The following is an 8,714-nucleotide window of genomic DNA, read 5'->3' as shown; positions in this document are numbered from 1 at the left end:
CTGTGAGTCAGCATTATTTGTCAGCATCATAGACTGTGGTCAGCATGCGCGCCGAAGGGGAAACAGGGGAACTGAATTCACCGGAACACCGGCATTGTAGGCTACTCTCCCAGGAAACAGTCCGCGTCCTCCATAAAATGTGCTGCACACATCTGAATATTCGGTTTGAACTGTTCTAGAACAGTGTTGTAAATCGAACAGCTTGTAACACTCCAAAGAGAAAGGAAAACTTGAAATCGCATCATATGACCCCTTTAATTTCACTGGTCCAGCAGTGCTTCACGTTTACACTTAGTCCACTGAGACTTTTCACCGTTTGTTGGTGGCATTTCAGACCCGAGTATGTGAGTGGTTCTGAGTTTAGGTCAAGGCGTCATGTTTTCTCTTGCTCCATGGTCACAGTGTTATTGCTTGTGTAATTTCGCTAAATTATAACCACTTCAAACAGGCTCATCCAATCAGAATTTAAAGTCAGAAGTGAATGTAACATGTAACAGAAGAGAAAGAAAGCCTGTTGTGGCAAACTACAACAAACAGCTTGGGCGATCGATACTGTGCCATTGGCTGCGATAACTGCGTGTCTAGATTCAATTAGCCCAATTAAATGAAGCAGGTCTGAGAGAGGCAGAGGCATCTGAGCTGGACAGATCTGTCTTTGCTTCAGAACGCTGGTGATGCTGTTAGACAGCGCTTTCAACACATAACCTCCTGACCCTGTGACAACACTTCATATTCCTGCAGCTCACTGACGGTTTCAGCTCATCTGCAAATGTGTCTTCCTCTACACGCTGATTGATTTATTTTTGAGAACTTAATTAGGAGCAGACTCAGTGTCTCCTGATCATTAAACTACTCCATTCAATACGCCTCATACATTCAATAAAACAGACTGGAGATTCTAACACATAAAAAAAATAAAAAAATACCATCAAACATCACTGGATTGGAAAACAGTAATATTCTTATAGTAATTTTGATGATTATCATTTTTTTTTGTTTTTTTTAGAATACATACCACAACTACACGTGAGTTTTTTTAGTACTGGATGACAAATGCATGATACAGTTGCATTTTTTTTATTTTTTTTTACAATATTTTGCTGCAATGAATTATGAATTATTTGAGCTTCTTTAACTTCTATAGCAAAGATTTCACAGCCGGCTTTGGCTTTATGAATACTTCTGGCATTTCCGTCACCGCTTTTGACGTTATCGTTAAGTGTCCATTAAGAGTGATTCAAAATACAATTTGAAATCCGATTTGAGCAGTCAGAGCTTCCAGACTGAGACGTATCTGTAAAAATCCGATTCAAATCGCATTTCAAACCACCACGATATATGGTTTGAATAAGATTTGGAAAAACACCCTTCTAAACCATTTCAAAGCACATACACTACAGTTTTAAAAAGTTTGGGGTAAGTAAGATTTATTTATTATTTTGTTTAATAATCTTCTTCAGTAAGGACACAAAAAATTGACCAAAAGTTGAAAAAACATTCCTGATATTATAAAGCATTTCTATTTCAAATAAATGCCGTTCTTTTGGAAAAGCATTTCTATTCATCAAAGAAAATGAAAAAAAAAAATAATAATTTCACAAAAATATTAAGCAGCACAACATTTTTCAACATTGGTGATAAAAAGAAATGTTTCTTTACTGGCAAATCATCATATTAGAATGGTTTCTGAAGGATCATGTTTTCCACCACAGGAATAAATTATATTTACAAATATAAAAACAGAAAACAGTTATTTTAAATTGTAATAGTATTTCACAATATTCCTGTATTTACTGTATTTTTGATCAAACAAATGCAGCCTTGGTGAGCAAAAGAGACTTAAAAATCTTACAGACCCTAAACATTTAAACGGCAATGTACATCGAGATATGCACGTGTATAAAATAAATAAATATATATATGGGTCAAAGATGAAAAAGGGTTTAAGCATAAAAACAATAAGTGTAATATTGCTTTAAATTGTTGTTAAATTGTCCCCCCCCCCAAAATAAAAAAAAATCTGTTTAATTTAATTGCAATTTTGTTTTTGTTTTTCAAAGCAAAAAATACATATACATTTTCCCCTGATTTACAGAAGAGACCCTAGGCCTGCACGATTAATCGTTTGTAAACCGAAATCGCGGTTTGAAAGGGTGCGATTTTCAAATCGCAAGAAATGCGATTATTTCGATTAAGGACTATCAGAGATTTAACAAGCATCTACGTAGTTTTTGACAGTTTGCTTCATGCGCATTTTACTTTGATGCGTAGACAATTTACTTACATTTAATGTGCTTTCTATGGACATAAAATCACTTTTGTAAATTTCTTTTGATGCGGACATCTTAATGTCTTTGACCCATATATATATATATATATATATATATATCGCCAATAATATCAAAAAGGTGAACATTGAGGTATAATTACGAGTTTGTTCACACACTTCACACTATAAGTGACCATCAGTATCCTCTTCCTCCTCAACCATCAGAAACAGGAAGACAACCTTCACATCCATCTGCAGAAAACAAGAGCAGACTGTTCACAAGAGAGTCCTCCCTGAGTTCCCGAGGTTAAAGCTGACCTCTTCAGAGAGATCTAATTCAATGTGCCCCATTTGTCACAGCAGGACTGACCCCTGTGACCTAGACATAATGAAAACGTGTTCCTATAGTAAAAGAGTCATTTCAGGGCCATTCGCTCCATTACGGTCAAGCAGTAAAAAGGTTAGAAATAAATGTAGCATTACTCTGTGCTAATCCCATTCCGTATGCCTATGTGCATCTAACCAACTGCTGGTAAATTAGTGCTGGAATGAAAAGCAGAGGTGGTTCCTTTCAGCCGACTCCGTGACCTGCCGCCCGCACCTCCTCCTGAATAATTACAGGCCCACATCTCCACACAGCAATTACAGACCATTTCCACAAGGATCGGGAAGCTCTCTTTCTCTCACCTACACTCCTCCTCCCAATTCTTGCTCCCACATTCATCTGTTCTTCTTTCAAAGGACAGTCATGAGATCTCATTCTCTTCTCAATTTTGATAGATACTACTAGACACGAAGTCATTCTGACCTTTCCAAAAATCATTTTTATATAACATTCAACTTATTTGGGACTTTCTTCAACTATGGGAACTTTTATCGCCTGGGGGTTGATTTTATTTAAACAAACATATTTCAGTTTTTTTTTTGTTTTTTTTTGTTAAGTGAAGGTCACATTAAAACCTTGCCATGTCTCAATCACTTATTTTTGATACTTTTGAAATTTACCTACACTACTATTCAAAAGTTTAGGTTTAGAAAGATTTATTTATTTGGTCACTCTGAATTTTCAGCAGCCTTTACTACAGTCTTCAGTGTCGCATGATCCTTCAATAAACATTTTTTTATTATTATCAATGTTTTTTGAAATCTTATTTATTTATTTTTTGTTTTTAATAAAACATGTCTTTAATGTCACTTTTGGTCAATTTAATGCATCCTTTATTTAAAGTATTCATTTAAAAAAAATCTCAAACTTTAAAATTCTATATATATTTTATCATTTACATATTTTATTGTCCCTCCCCCAGATCCTGGATTTCAATACAGCAATTTTATTCCAAAAAGTGACTTGAGAAGTGGTTGAAATGACATTTGTTCTTGACAGTTCAGGTGGGAAAATGGCAAAAAATTACAGAATTCATCTGTGATGGAGATGCTGTATATACCCTGTTGGACACTGTTAACAGAAAACATTAAATAAGCTATACTTAAGTCCAAAGTGCCAAAAGTTAAAGAAACACTCAATTAATCAATGCGCTAACCAAGCTATCCCACATTCCATATGCATGAAGCATTCGCCTTAGCCTCATCAGGTTTAATGTGTTGACTCATTATGCAATAAATCCAAAGTGCGTTGTTGCTAATGCTAAAAAAGGTGTGTATTTTGTGAGCGCTCTGCAACATTACTTGTGAGTATTAGAGATGGAGAGCTCTTTGAAGAGAGAGCTCAGACAATAAAATGTGGCAACGGCTCAGAGCCATCCACCCCCGGACCGAGAGGAGAGTGGGTGTGCGGAGTGAATCTATCTCTTATAAAACCCATTCCCTTTCACATGACTGTCGGGAAACCTATGATAAATGTAGTCTCTTGAGGCCTAGGGACTTCTGACATGGCAACAAAAGCTATATCTTTATCGTGATCACAAAGGCGACTAGTGAAAGTTGTTTTACACTTATTAAATATATAACGAGTGATTGTAAGGTCGAGAGATCCACTAACTTGTTGTCAGAAAAATGACTGCACACGTATTGATTGTTTCAAAGGGCTGTGGGAATTTCATAGGAATTGCAAATAAAGAAATGTAATTCTTTCGTCATTATTTACTCACCCTCATGTTGTTCCAAACTCAAAAGCGTTTCTTTTTTTAAAAGGAAACCAAAGAGAATTTTTAAGAATATCTAAGCAACTCTTTTTTTCAAAATAATGTTATTTTTAGCAGCATCATATGACCCCTTTAAGCTCCAAAAATCCAAAAAAGGCACCACAAGCCAAAATGATCAGACCATATTCTATATTGTGTTTCACAGGAAAAAAACAGCATAGTTTTGAGGGTACTTAATGAGAAATGCAAAAGTATTATAAATAATGTGCCGTTCCTCAAAAAAGCTTTTGAAAACTTCAGAAGGCTTGGAATATAGCTAATGGGTTATATGGACTACATTTATAATATATTTCTGGTGCTTTTTTGAGCTTTAAAGCAGTTTGAAAATGCTGCCTAACTTCTCATTTTGTGTTCTAAAGACAGAAGAACATTAAATTGGTTTAAAATGACATGAGGTTGAGTAAATGATGATTGGATTTTAATTTTAGGTGAACTATCCCTTTAAGAATTAGAAAAAAAGAAAAATGGATCTAAAATGGCTCATCTATTAGATCATTAGACCCATAACATGAACTTTTTGTTAATGATGAATATAACCAAATGCATGCCCTCAATGTCTGTTTCTATCTGCAGTCTGTGCATCTCACAAACATTCTGTAGCATGTTGTTGCTAAGAAACCACCTGTCCAGATTTTCTACATAAAAAATGTCCTCTGACTTCCTCTTCTTCAAAAAAAAAAAAAAAAAAAAAAAAAAGAAATTATAGTTTGCTCCTGGTGATCCCTGAACAAGTGAAATTTCACGCCTGTTGGGTATGATGCTTTCATCAAACGGGAACGTAATATGCATATTGTAACCGAAACCTGTGCTTGTTATTTCCGTTCTCCAATATCACTCGTGGCATGTAGGGAAAAAAAACAGACACACCTATACGTTTCCCCTGGGATTGTGTGAACGTGGTAACCATGTTTACTTCACCATCTAAGTTGACTATTTGGGAGAGGTGGTGGAGACACTCCTGTGGCATTGTTTCACCTGTAGACGAGACGAAACATGTCCTACTGAATCACATGTCTCTCCCTACACCCTGATCACCACCACAGGAGGAAATTCTAATCAATCACTACACGTTCAAAGTAATAGTAACCCCTCTTAGTCTTCATACTTTAGCCTACACCAATCTGTGAACAAAAATGCTTTTAGTCAAGAAATCTCAATATCACCAAGAGTGGCTGTGATCAAAAGTAGATAGATAGATCGATAGATCGATAGGATAGATAAGATAGATAGTGACATCAGACAGACAGACGAGAGATAGACAGACAAACAGACAGATACACATACAGACAGATAGACAGACCAAATGAACAAACAAATGAATGAGAGACAGACAGATAGACAGACGAGAGATAGACAGACAGACAGATAGATAGATAGATAGATGAGAGATAGACAGACAGACAGTTAGACAGATAGCCATACAGACAGATAGACAGACCAAATAAACTAACGAATGAACAAATGAACGACAGACAGACAGACAGATAGATAGATAGATAGATAGATAGATACACATACAGACAGATAGACAGACCAAATAAACGAACGAATGAACGACCGACAGACAGACAGACAGATAGACAGATAGATAGATACAGAAAGACTATTTGGGATTGCTGACATCAATTTAAGTATGTCTTTAGAGGGCAGAGTTTTGGAGAGAGCGTGTGTGGTTGAAGTTAGCAAAACGCTTCCAGCACCTTCAACGGCGCCGCCATAGTAATGCCTGTGATCCCGCTAACAACCAATACAGACATGAACATTTTTACACATACACTATATTCAACAGACACTTTAAATTCAAGAGATTTTAGTAAGTGCAAGATTCATGTTTTGCCTGCGATTCAAAGCCACAACTTTGCCCAACATATTTAAAGCTAAATCCCTGAGCACTGAGGTTTGTCACCACCACAGCAACGCAAGAACACAAGCAAGTCCAATGAAATCACATGCAAACAATGAGCATGTGCATTAGCTTACAGTATAAGTCTGGCCTCACACTGCACCTAAGTGGCTTGACCTCAGCTCACCCACATGCACAGGTGAGCAGACAGCAGTTATGTCACCCTCCAGCTGGCAAAGGTCTCGTCAGGCCTGCTGCTGGTACTCGCCTGGAGGCTGATGGGATTAGAGAGATCCGGCTGAGCCCGGCACTGTCTGGATGACTGGGCCCTGGCGCTGGGAGTCTGACGACAGGAGGCTGAGTGATTGAGGGCCGGTTGTGACTCACAGGTGAGGCTTGTTTTAAAACCATGGCAACTCCAGCGGGATCACAGCCATTGCTCACAGGTAGGGAGTGTTTTGTGTGCACAGTTGAGTAACAATCACACACACACACACACACACTTGTACACACATACGCCCTGGTACACCCATGTGTTGAGTCACAGAGCATGTTCTGGCTTTCCTGTGACACTTCAGCAGATGTTTAACATCCCACCACTGATGTTTACCCCTTATCTTTCCCGCCCTTTCTCTCTCACACGGAACTCTCATCAATACTGCTCCCCTTTTGAACTCAATCTATGTTCTTTAGCTGGCCGATTTAACAAGCTATCTGAATAGCGGGTGGATTTGGACGAATGATCCAGCCCTCGAAGATGCCAACAGTGAATTGGCACACAACGATTCTCTGTTAAACGACCGGCAGATCCAATAGAAAGCTAGTGGACTAATTCAAAGCCCTCCCGTGAGGACTAACCCACTTTGGGTTTATGAAATGTAAATCTACATACTGACATAGTAAACTGGAAATTAAATATTTGTCAGAACAATGAAAATATTATGCGAATTGCGCCGTATGCTAGTCCTCATAGTTTTCCATTGCTTTAAGAGTAACACCTCAGATACTGGAGACATCCGCTTGCCCTTGAACAACCAGAATAGTTTCTTTGTCCTCATTTTAGGTGTTGGACTTCAAGTGGCCTATTTAATGGGCTTAAGTATCTGATGCGAGCCGTAATCCTACTGGTGTGGTAAATATTAACTTTTTTTTTTAAAGTTCCAGACCAAAAACTGCAGCAGAAACCCATTGGGAATCTATTGAAACACTGACGAGACACACATTGACTGAACCTGTTGCAACACACACCAACACGTCCCCTCCTCCCTAAACCACCTATGCTGGAATGCCCGACGGAGCACATGCCAATAAATAGCAACCGATACAGGTTTATGGGAAACAACAAGCCTCAAAATATGGTAAGTAAAAAAAAATAAATAAATAAATAACGTGACCAAATAATAGTCATTTACATTAATTAAAATATTCATAATATTTTGTTTTTATTGTTGCAGTAAAATGTATGCATTTTACATTCATTTTATGTACTTAATTGTATTTTATATGTAAATAATATTTATTATATTATTTGTATATATTCATTTTCTTAGACAAAATACATATTTAAAACTAATTAAAATCAGGTCTACATATCGGTTATCAGACATTTACACAATCTTTATACCATATCAGTAATAAAAAGTAATACTGGCTATCTCTTAGATAGATAAAGTAGTGTATTACAGGTAGTGCACTGTTTTGTGCAAACTAATTAGTGCACTTCTTTAATATTTTAAGGTAGACATACCTGCACACAGCCATACATTTGTGACCACTTAGTTTACAAGCTTAGCTTAAAGGGGTCATATGATGCGATTTCAAGTTTTCCTTTCTCTTTGGAGTGTTACTATTGCGCATAGATAAGATCCCTAAAGTTGCAAAGACTAAAGTCTCAAAACGGGGGCTTTGTAGAAAACGAAGCGTTTGAGAGAGGCGGGGCATATAGGACCTACAATAATGTACAGTATTTGAAAAATAATGTGTTTTTTGAACATTAAAGCATGTCAACATATTCTGTTACACCAAATACACAAAATAATGATCTTTAAAAAAGCATCATATGACCCCTTTAAATATAATTGCATTGCAAATTAAATAAGAGAAAATACTCAAAATAGCTCATATTAAATATGTTTTTGTCTCAGTTAAATTATTTAGTATTCTTTAGTCAAAAGTAGAAATAAAACTAATTAAAACCAGTTCTTCATATCGGTTATCGCACATATAAAACAAAATAAGCAATAATAATGTAGATCTCTAACAGACAGATAGATAGATAGATATATAGATAGATAGATAGATAGATGTGTGAGTGATTGAGTGAGTGTGTATGTGAGATAGATAGATAGATAGATAGATGAGAGTAATTTGAGTGTGTGCGTGCGTATGTGAGAGAGAGAGAGAGAGAGAGAGAGAGAGAGAGAGAGAGACAGACAGACAG

General features: G+C 36.8%; 1 protein-coding gene across 1 annotated transcript in view; it reads right to left on the bottom strand.

The window, feature by feature from the left end:
• Positions 1 to 8,714, bottom strand: part of LOC107744980 (brain-specific angiogenesis inhibitor 1-associated protein 2-like) — a 29,519-nt gene that overhangs the window by 20,041 nt on the left and 764 nt on the right. The window lies entirely within an intron of this gene.

This window comes from Sinocyclocheilus rhinocerous, unplaced genomic scaffold (assembly GCF_001515625.1).
Source record: "Sinocyclocheilus rhinocerous isolate Xijiao unplaced genomic scaffold, SAMN03320098_v1.1 scaffold1219, whole genome shotgun sequence".
Classification (NCBI taxonomy): domain Eukaryota; kingdom Metazoa; phylum Chordata; class Actinopteri; order Cypriniformes; family Cyprinidae; genus Sinocyclocheilus; species Sinocyclocheilus rhinocerous.
This window is presented reverse-complemented; position numbering and strand designations above follow the sequence as displayed.